The sequence below is a fragment of the Phocoena phocoena genome, chromosome 14 (assembly GCF_963924675.1).
Source record: "Phocoena phocoena chromosome 14, mPhoPho1.1, whole genome shotgun sequence".
NCBI classification, from domain to species: domain Eukaryota; kingdom Metazoa; phylum Chordata; class Mammalia; order Artiodactyla; family Phocoenidae; genus Phocoena; species Phocoena phocoena.
The window spans coordinates 27,390,636-27,406,674 of NC_089232.1; positions in this window are offsets into that span (position 1 = coordinate 27,390,636).

The window sequence follows — 16,039 nt, forward strand, 5'->3', positions numbered from 1 at the left end:
CCCACGGGGGTCTGGAGGTACTCGGTGACCTTGGAGGGACAATGATGCCCCCCCGAGAGGCCTAGGAGTCTTCAAAAGGGTACCTCCTTTAAAATGAAGCAGAACAGCGACCAAGAGCTCCTGGAAGCAGCTGCACGCCCCCCTCTCCGCCCGGCCACTCGGGACCTAAACTGGAGGCTAGCTCCCCCCTTGAGTCTCCTTTTAGCTCGGGAGCTTGTCAGGCTGACCACCACCGCGGCCATGGAAGCACCTGGTTTAGACAGAGCAAACTCATTTTTTTCCCCCAGAAGCATTCTCACAGGGTCTACAGGCCTGTCAAGAGGAGGGAACGTCAGGGAGCTTCAAGGCAGCATGCACGCAGCCTTCCAAATGGGAAAGCAAGGCTACTGCCAGCAGGCCCCCGTTCCCACGGGCACACTCGGCATACACCCCTGGGGTTCCTCACGAGTCCAAAGGGACACAGGTTACCCTGAGTTTCCTTCCCTGAATCAACTTCTCGAAGTAGGCTGTTCTGCATCCAGCGAACTGCCTCAGCCAAGGGACGCCGTCGCTGCTCCTCCGGGCCTGTGGCTATTCAGAAGCCTGCAGTGCCACAGGAAGGACGGGACTCAAATTGCAGTAAGAACGCAAGCCGACTTTCTCCAGGAGGCACGGTGACCTCAGGCAGGAGGTCCTAGATGGAATGCGAAGCCGAGGGTTTCTCTGAGTGCAGCTCAGGCTAGGGCAGTGCGTAGGAAGACTTCCACGCCAGGTGGGACGTGCCAGAACGGTGTCCCCGAACGTGGGCGAGCGCCGGGGAAATTAAGCTGCTCCACGCGAGAGTGCAGTGCGTTTCCCTGCGCTCGGCATACACAGAGGGGCCCCAGAGGGCTACGGGCCTGGATGTTGCTTAGCAGAGCCAGGTGGGCCTGGGGGTACTCCGTGTTCCTGCCGGGAGCAGGGTGCCCACGCTAGCCCCCTAGCTGTCCGGAAAACGGTGCTGCCGTTCAAGGTACGCCGAGCAGAGGCCACCGCCTCACGGGAAGTGCAGCACGCCTCCGCTTCTGCGCGGCAAGTCAGGGCCTTACTTCTCCAGGCGTGTGCTCGTGCTGGCTGTGCCGGTAGCGACACAGCATGGGAAGATGCTGACTTTCTCCTCGAGCAGGGTGACTTCAGGGACGAGGGCCTCCAAGTATTCAGAGCAGAGCGTTTTCTCACGGCAGCTCACACAGGGGCCAGGACGAGGTCTTCTGGGCACTTGGGACTCACCGGAAATATTGTCCTGAGGCTCTTGGAGGAGTCTGGAAGTGCAGCTCTCCTCAAGGAACGTGCAGTGTGCTGCCCATCACTCGGCAGGCACAGAGGGCCTCCGAGGGATCAACCAATGGGCCTCCAAGTTGCTCCGCCGGCCCCCAGGGGTCTGGAGGTACTCAGTGAACTTGGAGGGAAAACGATGCATAAGCCGAGAGGCCTGGGAGTCCCCAAAAGGGTACTTCCTTTAAAATAAAGCCTATAAGCGACTAAGAACGCACGGAAACAGCCGCACGTCTCCCTTTCTGCACGGCTGCTAAGGGCCTAACCTGGCGGCAAGTTTTCACCTTGAGATTCCCTTTAGCTCTAGAGCTTGTCAGGCGGACCACCACCGCGGCCACGGAAGCACCTGGTTCAGACAGAGCAAACTCCTAGTTTTCCCCGAAGCAGTCTTACGGTGTTTACAGGCCTGTCAAGAGCAGGCAATGTCAGGGAGCTTCAAGGCAGCATGAAAGCAGCCTTCCAAATGGGAAAGCAAGGCTACTCCCAGCAGGCCCCCGTTCCCGTGGGCACACTCAGCATACACCCCTGTGGTTTCTAAGAAGTCCAAAGGGACACAGGTTACCCTGTGGTTCCTTCCCTGAATCAACTCCTCCAAGTGGGGTGTTCTGCATCAAGGAAGCTGCCTCGACCAAGGAACGCCGCAGCAGCTACGCCTCTGGGCCTGTGGCTATCCAAAAGCCTGCAGTGCCACAGGAAGAACAGAACTGAAATTGCAGTAGGTACGCAGGCCCACCTTCTCTAGGAGGCACGGTGACTTCAGGCCGGAGGTCCTAGGTGGCATGCGAAGACGAGGGTTAATCTGAGTGCCGCTCGACTAGGGCCATGCGTGAGAAGACTTCCACGCCAGGTGGGACGTGCCAGAACGGTGTTCCCGAACGTGTGCGAGTGCCTGGGAAATGAAGCTGCTCCAAAAGAGAGTGCAGTGCGTTTCCCTACGCTCGGCAGGCACACAGTGCCTCCGGAGGGCTACTGGCCTGGATGCTGATTAGCAGACCCACGGGGTCCTGTGGGTACTCAGTGTTCCTGCCGGGAGCAGGGTGCCCACGCGAGCCTCCTAGGTGTCCAGAAAACTGTGCTGCAGTTAGAGACATGCCGAGCAGGGGCCACGGCCTCATGGAAACTGCTGCACGCCTCCGCTTCTGCACGGAAAGCAGGGCCTTACCTCCAGGCACGCGTTCATGCTGGGGGCCCCTTTAGCGCCACAGCGTGGTAAGCTGCTGACTTCTCCTCGAGCAGAGTGGCTTTAGGGACGAGGTCCTCGAAGTAGTCAGAGCAGAGTGTTTTCTCACGGCGGCTCACGCAAGGGCCATGACAAAGACTTCCTGGGCACTTCGGCCTCGCCAGAAATGGGGGCCTGAGGCTGTCCGAGGACTCCGGAAACGTAGCCCTCCACAAGGAACCTGCCGTGTGTTGCCCGTCACTCGGCACACTCAGAGGGCCTCCACCGGACAGACCAAACGGGCCTCGATGTTGCTCGGCCGGCCCACGGGGGTCTGGAGGTACTCGGTGACCTTGGAGGGACAATGATGCCCCCCCGAGAGGCCTAGGAGTCTTCAAAAGGGTACCTCCTTTAAAATGAAGCAGAACAGCGACCAAGAGCTCCTGGAAGCAGCTGCACGCCCCCCTCTCCGCCCGGCCACTCGGGACCTAAACTGGAGGCTAGCTCCCCCCTTGAGTCTCCTTTTAGCTCGGGAGCTTGTCAGGCTGACCACCACCGCGGCCATGGAAGCACCTGGTTTAGACAGAGCAAACTCATTTTTTTCCCCCAGAAGCATTCTCACAGGGTCTACAGGCCTGTCAAGAGGAGGGAACGTCAGGGAGCTTCAAGGCAGCATGCACGCAGCCTTCCAAATGGGAAAGCAAGGCTACTGCCAGCAGGCCCCCGTTCCCACGGGCACACTCGGCATACACCCCTGGGGTTCCTCACGAGTCCAAAGGGACACAGGTTACCCTGAGTTTCCTTCCCTGAATCAACTTCTCGAAGTAGGCTGTTCTGCATCCAGCGAACTGCCTCAGCCAAGGGACGCCGTCGCTGCTCCTCCGGGCCTGTGGCTATTCAGAAGCCTGCAGTGCCACAGGAAGGACGGGACTCAAATTGCAGTAAGAACGCAAGCCGACTTTCTCCAGGAGGCACGGTGACCTCAGGCAGGAGGTCCTAGATGGAATGCGAAGCCGAGGGTTTCTCTGAGTGCAGCTCAGGCTAGGGCAGTGCGTAGGAAGACTTCCACGCCAGGTGGGACGTGCCAGAACGGTGTCCCCGAACGTGGGCGAGTGCCGGGGAAATTAAGCTGCTCCACGCGAGAGTGCAGTGCGTTTCCCTGCGCTCGGCATACACAGAGGGGCCCCAGAGGGCTACGGGCCTGGATGTTGCTTAGCAGAGCCAGGTGGGCCTGGGGGTACTCCGTGTTCCTGCCGGGAGCAGGGTGCCCACGCTAGCCCCCTAGCTGTCCGGAAAACGGTGCTGCCGTTCAAGGTACGCCGAGCAGAGGCCACCGCCTCACGGGAAGTGCAGCACGCCTCCGCTTCTGCGCGGCAAGTCAGGGCCTTACTTCTCCAGGCGTGTGCTCGTGCTGGCTGTGCCGGTAGCGACACAGCATGGGAAGATGCTGACTTTCTCCTCGAGCAGGGTGACTTCAGGGACGAGGGCCTCCAAGTATTCAGAGCAGAGCGTTTTCTCACGGCAGCTCACACAGGGGCCAGGACGAGGTCTTCTGGGCACTTGGGACTCACCGGAAATATTGTCCTGAGGCTCTTGGAGGAGTCTGGAAGTGCAGCTCTCCTCAAGGAACGTGCAGTGTGCTGCCCATCACTCGGCAGGCACAGAGGGCCTCCGAGGGATCAACCAATGGGCCTCCAAGTTGCTCCGCCGGCCCCCAGGGGTCTGGAGGTACTCAGTGAACTTGGAGGGAAAACGATGCATAAGCCGAGAGGCCTGGGAGTCCCCAAAAGGGTACTTCCTTTAAAATAAAGCCTATAAGCGACTAAGAACGCACGGAAACAGCCGCACGTCTCCCTTTCTGCACGGCTGCTAAGGGCCTAACCTGGCGGCAAGTTTTCACCTTGAGATTCCCTTTAGCTCTAGAGCTTGTCAGGCGGACCACCACCGCGGCCACGGAAGCACCTGGTTCAGACAGAGCAAACTCCTAGTTTTCCCCGAAGCAGTCTTACGGTGTTTACAGGCCTGTCAAGAGCAGGCAATGTCAGGGAGCTTCAAGGCAGCATGAAAGCAGCCTTCCAAATGGGAAAGCAAGGCTACTCCCAGCAGGCCCCCGTTCCCGTGGGCACACTCAGCATACACCCCTGTGGTTTCTAAGAAGTCCAAAGGGACACAGGTTACCCTGTGGTTCCTTCCCTGAATCAACTCCTCCAAGTGGGGTGTTCTGCATCAAGGAAGCTGCCTCGACCAAGGAACGCCGCAGCAGCTACGCCTCTGGGCCTGTGGCTATCCAAAAGCCTGCAGTGCCACAGGAAGAACAGAACTGAAATTGCAGTAGGTACGCAGGCCCACCTTCTCTAGGAGGCACGGTGACTTCAGGCCGGAGGTCCTAGGTGGCATGCGAAGACGAGGGTTAATCTGAGTGCCGCTCGACTAGGGCCATGCGTGAGAAGACTTCCACGCCAGGTGGGACGTGCCAGAACGGTGTTCCCGAACGTGTGCGAGTGCCTGGGAAATGAAGCTGCTCCAAAAGAGAGTGCAGTGCGTTTCCCTACGCTCGGCAGGCACACAGTGCCTCCGGAGGGCTACTGGCCTGGATGCTGATTAGCAGACCCACGGGGTCCTGTGGGTACTCAGTGTTCCTGCCGGGAGCAGGGTGCCCACGCGAGCCTCCTAGGTGTCCAGAAAACTGTGCTGCAGTTAGAGACATGCCGAGCAGGGGCCACGGCCTCATGGAAACTGCTGCACGCCTCCGCTTCTGCACGGAAAGCAGGGCCTTACCTCCAGGCACGCGTTCATGCTGGGGGCCCCTTTAGCGCCACAGCGTGGTAAGCTGCTGACTTCTCCTCGAGCAGAGTGGCTTTAGGGACGAGGTCCTCGAAGTAGTCAGAGCAGAGTGTTTTCTCACGGCGGCTCACGCAAGGGCCATGACAAAGACTTCCTGGGCACTTCGGCCTCGCCAGAAATGGGGGCCTGAGGCTGTCCGAGGACTCCGGAAACGTAGCCCTCCACAAGGAACCTGCCGTGTGTTGCCCGTCACTCGGCACACTCAGAGGGCCTCCACCGGACAGACCAAACGGGCCTCGATGTTGCTCGGCCGGCCCACGGGGGTCTGGAGGTACTCGGTGACCTTGGAGGGACAATGATGCCCCCCCGAGAGGCCTAGGAGTCTTCAAAAGGGTACCTCCTTTAAAATGAAGCAGAACAGCGACCAAGAGCTCCTGGAAGCAGCTGCACGCCCCCCTCTCCGCCCGGCCACTCGGGACCTAAACTGGAGGCTAGCTCCCCCCTTGAGTCTCCTTTTAGCTCGGGAGCTTGTCAGGCTGACCACCACCGCGGCCATGGAAGCACCTGGTTTAGACAGAGCAAACTCATTTTTTTCCCCCAGAAGCATTCTCACAGGGTCTACAGGCCTGTCAAGAGGAGGGAACGTCAGGGAGCTTCAAGGCAGCATGCACGCAGCCTTCCAAATGGGAAAGCAAGGCTACTGCCAGCAGGCCTCCGTTCCCACGGGCACACTCGGCATACACCCCTGGGGTTCCTCACGAGTCCAAAGGGACACAGGTTACCCTGAGTTTCCTTCCCTGAATCAACTTCTCGAAGTAGGCTGTTCTGCATCCAGCGAACTGCCTCAGCCAAGGGACGCCGTCGCTGCTCCTCCGGGCCTGTGGCTATTCAGAAGCCTGCAGTGCCACAGGAAGGACGGGACTCAAATTGCAGTAAGAACGCAAGCCGACTTTCTCCAGGAGGCACGGTGACCTCAGGCAGGAGGTCCTAGATGGAATGCGAAGCCGAGGGTTTCTCTGAGTGCAGCTCAGGCTAGGGCAGTGCGTAGGAAGACTTCCACGCCAGGTGGGACGTGCCAGAACGGTGTCCCCGAACGTGGGCGAGCGCCGGGGAAATTAAGCTGCTCCACGCGAGAGTGCAGTGCGTTTCCCTGCGCTCGGCATACACAGAGGGGCCCCAGAGGGCTACGGGCCTGGATGTTGCTTAGCAGAGCCAGGTGGGCCTGGGGGTACTCCGTGTTCCTGCCGGGAGCAGGGTGCCCACGCTAGCCCCCTAGCTGTCCGGAAAACGGTGCTGCCGTTCAAGGTACGCCGAGCAGAGGCCACCGCCTCACGGGAAGTGCAGCACGCCTCCGCTTCTGCGCGGCAAGTCAGGGCCTTACTTCTCCAGGCGTGTGCTCGTGCTGGCTGTGCCGGTAGCGACACAGCATGGGAAGATGCTGACTTTCTCCTCGAGCAGGGTGACTTCAGGGACGAGGGCCTCCAAGTATTCAGAGCAGAGCGTTTTCTCACGGCAGCTCACACAGGGGCCAGGACGAGGTCTTCTGGGCACTTCGGACTCACCGGAAATATTGTCCTGAGGCTCTTGGAGGAGTCTGGAAGTGCAGCTCTCCTCAAGGAACGTGCAGTGTGCTGCCCATCACTCGGCAGGCACAGAGGGCCTCCGAGGGATCAACCAATGGGCCTCCAAGTTGCTCTGCCGGCCCCCAGGGGTCTGGAGGTACTCAGTGAACTTGGAGGGAAAACGATGCATAAGCCGAGAGGCCTGGGAGTCCCCAAAAGGGTACTTCCTTTAAAATAAAGCCTATAAGCGACTAAGAACGCACGGAAACAGCCGCACGTCTCCCTTTCTGCACGGCTGCTAAGGGCCTAACCTGGCGGCAAGTTTTCACCTTGAGATTCCCTTTAGCTCTAGAGCTTGTCAGGCGGACCACCACCGCGGCCACGGAAGCACCTGGTTCAGACAGAGCAAACTCCTAGTTTTCCCCGAAGCAGTCTTACGGTGTTTACAGGCCTGTCAAGAGCAGGCAATGTCAGGGAGCTTCAAGGCAGCATGAAAGCAGCCTTCCAAATGGGAAAGCAAGGCTACTCCCAGCAGGCCCCCGTTCCCGTGGGCACACTCAGCATACACCCCTGTGGTTTCTAAGAAGTCCAAAGGGACACAGGTTACCCTGTGGTTCCTTCCCTGAATCAACTCCTCCAAGTGGGGTGTTCTGCATCAAGGAAGCTGCCTCGACCAAGGAACGCCGCAGCAGCTACGCCTCTGGGCCTGTGGCTATCCAAAAGCCTGCAGTGCCACAGGAAGAACAGAACTGAAATTGCAGTAGGTACGCAGGCCCACCTTCTCTAGGAGGCACGGTGACTTCAGGCCGGAGGTCCTAGGTGGCATGCGAAGACGAGGGTTAATCTGAGTGCCGCTCGACTAGGGCCATGCGTGAGAAGACTTCCACGCCAGGTGGGACGTGCCAGAACGGTGTTCCCGAACGTGTGCGAGTGCCTGGGAAATGAAGCTGCTCCAAAAGAGAGTGCAGTGCGTTTCCCTACGCTCGGCAGGCACACAGTGCCTCCGGAGGGCTACTGGCCTGGATGCTGATTAGCAGACCCACGGGGTCCTGTGGGTACTCAGTGTTCCTGCCGGGAGCAGGGTGCCCACGCGAGCCTCCTAGGTGTCCAGAAAACTGTGCTGCAGTTAGAGACATGCCGAGCAGGGGCCACGGCCTCATGGAAACTGCTGCACGCCTCCGCTTCTGCACGGAAAGCAGGGCCTTACCTCCAGGCACGCGTTCATGCTGGGTGCCCCTTTAGCGCCACAGCGTGGTAAGCTGCTGACTTCTCCTCGAGCAGAGTGGCTTTAGGGACGAGGTCCTCGAAGTAGTCAGAGCAGAGTGTTTTCTCACGGCGGCTCACGCAAGGGCCATGACAAAGACTTCCTGGGCACTTCGGCCTCGCCAGAAATGGGGGCCTGAGGCTGTCCGAGGACTCCGGAAACGTAGCCCTCCCAAGGAACGTGCCGTGTGTTGCCCGTCACTCGGCACACTCAGAGGGCCTCCACCGGACAGACCAAACGGGCCTCGATGTTGCTCGGCCGGCCCACGGGGGTCTGGAGGTACTCGGTGACCTTGGAGGGACAATGATGCCCCCCCGAGAGGCCTAGGAGTCTTCAAAAGGGTACCTCCTTTAAAATGAAGCAGAACAGCGACCAAGAGCTCCTGGAAGCAGCTGCACGCCCCCCTCTCCGCCCGGCCACTCGGGACCTAAACTGGAGGCTAGCTCCCCCCTTGAGTCTCCTTTTAGCTCGGGAGCTTGTCAGGCTGACCACCACCGCGGCCATGGAAGCACCTGGTTTAGACAGAGCAAACTCATTTTTTTCCCCCAGAAGCATTCTCACAGGGTCTACAGGCCTGTCAAGAGGAGGGAACGTCAGGGAGCTTCAAGGCAGCATGCACGCAGCCTTCCAAATGGGAAAGCAAGGCTACTGCCAGCAGGCCCCCGTTCCCACGGGCACACTCGGCATACACCCCTGGGGTTCCTCACGAGTCCAAAGGGACACAGGTTACCCTGAGTTTCCTTCCCTGAATCAACTTCTCGAAGTAGGCTGTTCTGCATCCAGCGAACTGCCTCAGCCAAGGGACGCCGTCGCTGCTCCTCCGGGCCTGTGGCTATTCAGAAGCCTGCAGTGCCACAGGAAGGACGGGACTCAAATTGCAGTAAGAACGCAAGCCGACTTTCTCCAGGAGGCACGGTGACCTCAGGCAGGAGGTCCTAGATGGAATGCGAAGCCGAGGGTTTCTCTGAGTGCAGCTCAGGCTAGGGCAGTGCGTAGGAAGACTTCCACGCCAGGTGGGACGTGCCAGAACGGTGTCCCCGAACGTGGGCGAGCGCCGGGGAAATTAAGCTGCTCCACACGAGAGTGCAGTGCGTTTCCCTGCGCTCGGCATACACAGAGGGGCCCCAGAGGGCTACGGGCCTGGATGTTGCTTAGCAGAGCCAGGTGGGCCTGGGGGTACTCCGTGTTCCTGCCGGGAGCAGGGTGCCCACGCTAGCCCCCTAGCTGTCCGGAAAACGGTGCTGCCGTTCAAGGTACGCCGAGCAGAGGCCACCGCCTCACGGGAAGTGCAGCACGCCTCCGCTTCTGCGCGGCAAGTCAGGGCCTTACTTCTCCAGGCGTGTGCTCGTGCTGGCTGTGCCGGTAGCGACACAGCATGGGAAGATGCTGACTTTCTCCTCGAGCAGGGTGACTTCAGGGACGAGGGCCTCCAAGTATTCAGAGCAGAGCGTTTTCTCACGGCAGCTCACACAGGGGCCAGGACGAGGTCTTCTGGGCACTTGGGACTCACCGGAAATATTGTCCTGAGGCTCTTGGAGGAGTCTGGAAGTGCGGCTCTCCTCAAGGAACGTGCAGTGTGCTGCCCATCACTCGGCAGGCACAGAGGGCCTCCGAGGGATCAACCAATGGGCCTCCAAGTTGCTCTGCCGGCCCCCAGGGGTCTGGAGGTACTCAGTGAACTTGGAGGGAAAACGATGCATAAGCCGAGAGGCCTGGGAGTCCCCAAAAGGGTACTTCCTTTAAAATAAAGCCTATAAGCGACTAAGAACGCACGGAAACAGCCGCACGTCTCCCTTTCTGCACGGCTGCTAAGGGCCTAACCTGGCGGCAAGTTTTCACCTTGAGATTCCCTTTAGCTCTAGAGCTTGTCAGGCGGACCACCACCGCGGCCACGGAAGCACCTGGTTCAGACAGAGCAAACTCCTAGTTTTCCCCGAAGCAGTCTTACGGTGTTTACAGGCCTGTCAAGAGCAGGCAATGTCAGGGAGCTTCAAGGCAGCATGAAAGCAGCCTTCCAAATGGGAAAGCAAGGCTACTCCCAGCAGGCCCCCGTTCCCGTGGGCACACTCAGCATACACCCCTGTGGTTTCTAAGAAGTCCAAAGGGACACAGGTTACCCTGTGGTTCCTTCCCTGAATCAACTCCTCCAAGTGGGGTGTTCTGCATCAAGGAAGCTGCCTCGACCAAGGAACGCCGCAGCAGCTACGCCTCTGGGCCTGTGGCTATCCAAAAGCCTGCAGTGCCACAGGAAGAACAGAACTGAAATTGCAGTAGGTACGCAGGCCCACCTTCTCTAGGAGGCACGGTGACTTCAGGCCGGAGGTCCTAGGTGGCATGCGAAGACGAGGGTTAATCTGAGTGCCGCTCGACTAGGGCCATGCGTGAGAAGACTTCCACGCCAGGTGGGACGTGCCAGAACGGTGTTCCCGAACGTGTGCGAGTGCCTGGGAAATGAAGCTGCTCCAAAAGAGAGTGCAGTGCGTTTCCCTACGCTCGGCAGGCACACAGTGCCTCCGGAGGGCTACTGGCCTGGATGCTGATTAGCAGACCCACGGGGTCCTGTGGGTACTCAGTGTTCCTGCCGGGAGCAGGGTGCCCACGCGAGCCTCCTAGGTGTCCAGAAAACTGTGCTGCAGTTAGAGACATGCCGAGCAGGGGCCACGGCCTCATGGAAACTGCTGCACGCCTCCGCTTCTGCACGGAAAGCAGGGCCTTACCTCCAGGCACGCGTTCATGCTGGGTGCCCCTTTAGCGCCACAGCGTGGAAAGCTGCTGACTTCTCCTCGAGCAGAGTGGCTTTAGGGACGAGGTCCTCGAAGTAGTCAGAGCAGAGTGTTTTCTCACGGCGGCTCACGCAAGGGCCATGACAAAGACTTCCTGGGCACTTAGGCCTCGCCAGAAATGGGGGCCTGAAGCTGTCCGAGGACTCCGGAAACGTAGCCCTCCCAAGGAACGTGCCGTGTGTTGCCCGTCACTCGGCACACTCAGAGGGCCTCCACCGGACAGACCAAACGGGCCTCGATGTTGCTCGGCCGGCCCACGGGGGTCTGGAGGTACTCGGTGACCTTGGAGGGACAATGATGCCCCCCCGAGAGGCCTAGGAGTCTTCAAAAGGGTACCTCCTTTAAAATGAAGCAGAACAGCGACCAAGAGCTCCTGGAAGCAGCTGCACGCCCCCGTCTCCGCCCGGCCACTCGGGACCTAAACTGGAGGCTAGCTCCCCCCTTGAGTCTCCTTTTAGCTCGGGAGCTTGTCAGGCTGACCACCACCGCGGCCATGGAAGCACCTGGTTTAGACAGAGCAAACTCATTTTTTTCCCCCAGAAGCATTCTCACAGGGTCTACAGGCCTGTCAAGAGGAGGGAACGTCAGGGAGCTTCAAGGCAGCATGCACGCAGCCTTCCAAATGGGAAAGCAAGGCTACTGCCAGCAGGCCCCCGTTCCCACGGGCACACTCGGCATACACCCCTGGGGTTCCTCACGAGTCCAAAGGGACACAGGTTACCCTGAGTTTCCTTCCCTGAATCAACTTCTCGAAGTAGGCTCTTCTGCATCCAGCGAACTGCCTCAGCCAAGGGACGCCGTCGCTGCTCCTCCGGGCCTGTGGCTATTCAGAAGCCTGCAGTGCCACAGGAAGGACGGGACTCAAATTGCAGTAAGAACGCAAGCCGACTTTCTCCAGGAGGCACGGTGACCTCAGGCAGGAGGTCCTAGATGGAATGCGAAGCCGAGGGTTTCTCTGAGTGCAGCTCAGGCTAGGGCAGTGCGTAGGAAGACTTCCACGCCAGGTGGGACGTGCCAGAACGGTGTCCCCGAACGTGGGCGAGCACCGGGGAAATTAAGCTGCTCCACGCGAGAGTGCAGTGCGTTTCCCTGCGCTCGGCATACACAGAGGGGCCCCAGAGGGCTACGGGCCTGGATGTTGCTTAGCAGAGCCAGGTGGGCCTGGGGGTACTCCGTGTTCCTGCCGGGAGCAGGGTGCCCACGCTAGCCCCCTAGCTGTCCGGAAAACGGTGCTGCCGTTCAAGGTACGCCGAGCAGAGGCCACCGCCTCACGGGAAGTGCAGCACGCCTCCGCTTCTGCGCGGCAAGTCAGGGCCTTACTTCTCCAGGCGTGTGCTCGTGCTGGCTGTGCCGGTAGCGACACAGCATGGGAAGATGCTGACTTTCTCCTCGAGCAGGGTGACTTCAGGGACGAGGGCCTCCAAGTATTCAGAGCAGAGCGTTTTCTCACGGCAGCTCACACAGGGGCCAGGACGAGGTCTTCTGGGCACTTGGGACTCACCGGAAATATTGTCCTGAGGCTCTTGGAGGAGTCTGGAAGTGCAGCTCTCCTCAAGGAACGTGCAGTGTGCTGCCCATCACTCGGCAGGCACAGAGGGCCTCCGAGGGATCAACCAATGGGCCTCCAAGTTGCTCTGCCGGCCCCCAGGGGTCTGGAGGTACTCAGTGAACTTGGAGGGAAAACGATGCATAAGCCGAGAGGCCTGGGAGTCCCCAAAAGGGTACTTCCTTTAAAATAAAGCCTATAAGCGACTAAGAACGCACGGAAACAGCCGCACGTCTCCCTTTCTGCACGGCTGCTAAGGGCCTAACCTGGCGGCAAGTTTTCACCTTGAGATTCCCTTTAGCTCTAGAGCTTGTCAGGCGGACCACCACCGCGGCCACGGAAGCACCTGGTTCAGACAGAGCAAACTCCTAGTTTTCCCCGAAGCAGTCTTACGGTGTTTACAGGCCTGTCAAGAGCAGGCAATGTCAGGGAGCTTCAAGGCAGCATGAAAGCAGCCTTCCAAATGGGAAAGCAAGGCTACTCCCAGCAGGCCCCCGTTCCCGTGGGCACACTCAGCATACACCCCTGTGGTTTCTAAGAAGTCCAAAGGGACACAGGTTACCCTGTGGTTCCTTCCCTGAATCAACTCCTCCAAGTGGGGTGTTCTGCATCAAGGAAGCTGCCTCGACCAAGGAACGCCGCAGCAGCTACGCCTCTGGGCCTGTGGCTATCCAAAAGCCTGCAGTGCCACAGGAAGAACAGAACTGAAATTGCAGTAGGTACGCAGGCCCACCTTCTCTAGGAGGCACGGTGACTTCAGGCCGGAGGTCCTAGGTGGCATGCGAAGACGAGGGTTAATCTGAGTGCCGCTCGACTAGGGCCATGCGTGAGAAGACTTCCACGCCAGGTGGGACGTGCCAGAACGGTGTTCCCGAACGTGTGCGAGTGCCTGGGAAATGAAGCTGCTCCAAAAGAGAGTGCAGTGCGTTTCCCTACGCTCGGCAGGCACACAGTGCCTCCGGAGGGCTACTGGCCTGGATGCTGATTAGCAGACCCACGGGGTCCTGTGGGTACTCAGTGTTCCTGCCGGGAGCAGGGTGCCCACGCGAGCCTCCTAGGTGTCCAGAAAACTGTGCTGCAGTTAGAGACATGCCGAGCAGGGGCCACGGCCTCATGGAAACTGCTGCACGCCTCCGCTTCTGCACGGAAAGCAGGGCCTTACCTCCAGGCACGCGTTCATGCTGGGGGCCCCTTTAGCGCCACAGCGTGGTAAGCTGCTGACTTCTCCTCGAGCAGAGTGGCTTTAGGGACGAGGTCCTCGAAGTAGTCAGAGCAGAGTGTTTTCTCACGGCGGCTCACGCAAGGGCCATGACAAAGACTTCCTGGGCACTTCGGCCTCGCCAGAAATGGGAGCCTGAGGCTGTCCGAGGACTCCGGAAACGTAGCCCTCCCAAGGAACGTGCCGTGTGTTGCCCGTCACTCGGCACACTCAGAGGGCCTCCACCGGACAGACCAAACGGGCCTCGATGTTGCTCGGCCGGCCCACGGGGGTCTGGAGGTACTCGGTGACCTTGGAGGGACAATGATGCCCCCCCGAGAGGCCTAGGAGTCTTCAAAAGGGTACCTCCTTTAAAATGAAGCAGAACAGCGACCAAGAGCTCCTGGAAGCAGCTGCACGCCCCCCTCTCCGCCCGGCCACTCGGGACCTAAACTGGAGGCTAGCTCCCCCCTTGAGTCTCCTTTTAGCTCGGGAGCTTGTCAGGCTGACCACCACCGCGGCCATGGAAGCACCTGGTTTAGACAGAGCAAACTCATTTTTTTCCCCCAGAAGCATTCTCACAGGGTCTACAGGCCTGTCAAGAGGAGGGAACGTCAGGGAGCTTCAAGGCAGCATGCACGCAGCCTTCCAAATGGGAAAGCAAGGCTACTGCCAGCAGGCCCCCGTTCCCACGGGCACACTCGGCATACACCCCTGGGGTTCCTCACGAGTCCAAAGGGACACAGGTTACCCTGAGTTTCCTTCCCTGAATCAACTTCTCGAAGTAGGCTGTTCTGCATCCAGCGAACTGCCTCAGCCAAGGGACGCCGTCGCTGCTCCTCCGGGCCTGTGGCTATTCAGAAGCCTGCAGTGCCACAGGAAGGACGGGACTCAAATTGCAGTAAGAACGCAAGCCGACTTTCTCCAGGAGGCACGGTGACCTCAGGCAGGAGGTCCTAGATGGAATGCGAAGCCGAGGGTTTCTCTGAGTGCAGCTCAGGCTAGGGCAGTGCGTAGGAAGACTTCCACGCCAGGTGGGACGTGCCAGAACGGTGTCCCCGAACGTGGGCGAGCGCCGGGGAAATTAAGCTGCTCCACACGAGAGTGCAGTGCGTTTCCCTGCGCTCGGCATACACAGAGGGGCCCCAGAGGGCTACGGGCCTGGATGTTGCTTAGCAGAGCCAGGTGGGCCTGGGGGTACTCCGTGTTCCTGCCGGGAGCAGGGTGCCCACGCTAGCCCCCTAGCTGTCCGGAAAACGGTGCTGCCGTTCAAGGTACGCCGAGCAGAGGCCACCGCCTCACGGGAAGTGCAGCACGCCTCCGCTTCTGCGCGGCAAGTCAGGGCCTTACTTCTCCAGGCGTGTGCTCGTGCTGGCTGTGCCGGTAGCGACACAGCATGGGAAGATGCTGACTTTCTCCTCGAGCAGGGTGACTTCAGGGACGAGGGCCTCCAAGTATTCAGAGCAGAGCGTTTTCTCACGGCAGCTCACACAGGGGCCAGGACGAGGTCTTCTGGGCACTTGGGACTCACCGGAAATATTGTCCTGAGGCTCTTGGAGGAGTCTGGAAGTGCAGCTCTCCTCAAGGAACGTGCAGTGTGCTGCCCATCACTCGGCAGGCACAGAGGGCCTCCGAGGGATCAACCAATGGGCCTCCAAGTTGCTCCGCCGGCCCCCAGGGGTCTGGAGGTACTCAGTGAACTTGGAGGGAAAACGATGCATAAGCCGAGAGGCCTGGGAGTCCCCAAAAGGGTACTTCCTTTAAAATAAAGCCTATAAGCGACTAAGAACGCACGGAAACAGCCGCACGTCTCCCTTTCTGCACGGCTGCTAAGGGCCTAACCTGGCGGCAAGTTTTCACCTTGAGATTCCCTTTAGCTCTAGAGCTTGTCAGGCGGACCACCACCGCGGCCACGGAAGCACCTGGTTCAGACAGAGCAAACTCCTAGTTTTCCCCGAAGCAGTCTTACGGTGTTTACAGGCCTGTCAAGAGCAGGCAATGTCAGGGAGCTTCAAGGCAGCATGAAAGCAGCCTTCCAAATGGGAAAGCAAGGCTACTCCCAGCAGGCCCCCGTTCCCGTGGGCACACTCAGCATACACCCCTGTGGTTTCTAAGAAGTCCAAAGGGACACAGGTTACCCTGTGGTTCCTTCCCTGAATCAACTCCTCCAAGTGGGGTGTTCTGCATCAAGGAAGCTGCCTCGACCAAGGAACGCCGCAGCAGCTACGCCTCTGGGCCTGTGGCTATCCAAAAGCCTGCAGTGCCACAGGAAGAACAGAACTGAAATTGCAGTAGGTACGCAGGCCCACCTTCTCTAGGAGGCACGGTGACTTCAGGCCGGAGGTCCTAGGTGGCATGCGAAGACGAGGGTTAATCTGAGTGCCGCTCGACTAGGGCCATGCGTGAGAAGACTTCCACGCCAGGTGGGACGTGCCAGAACGGTGTTCCCG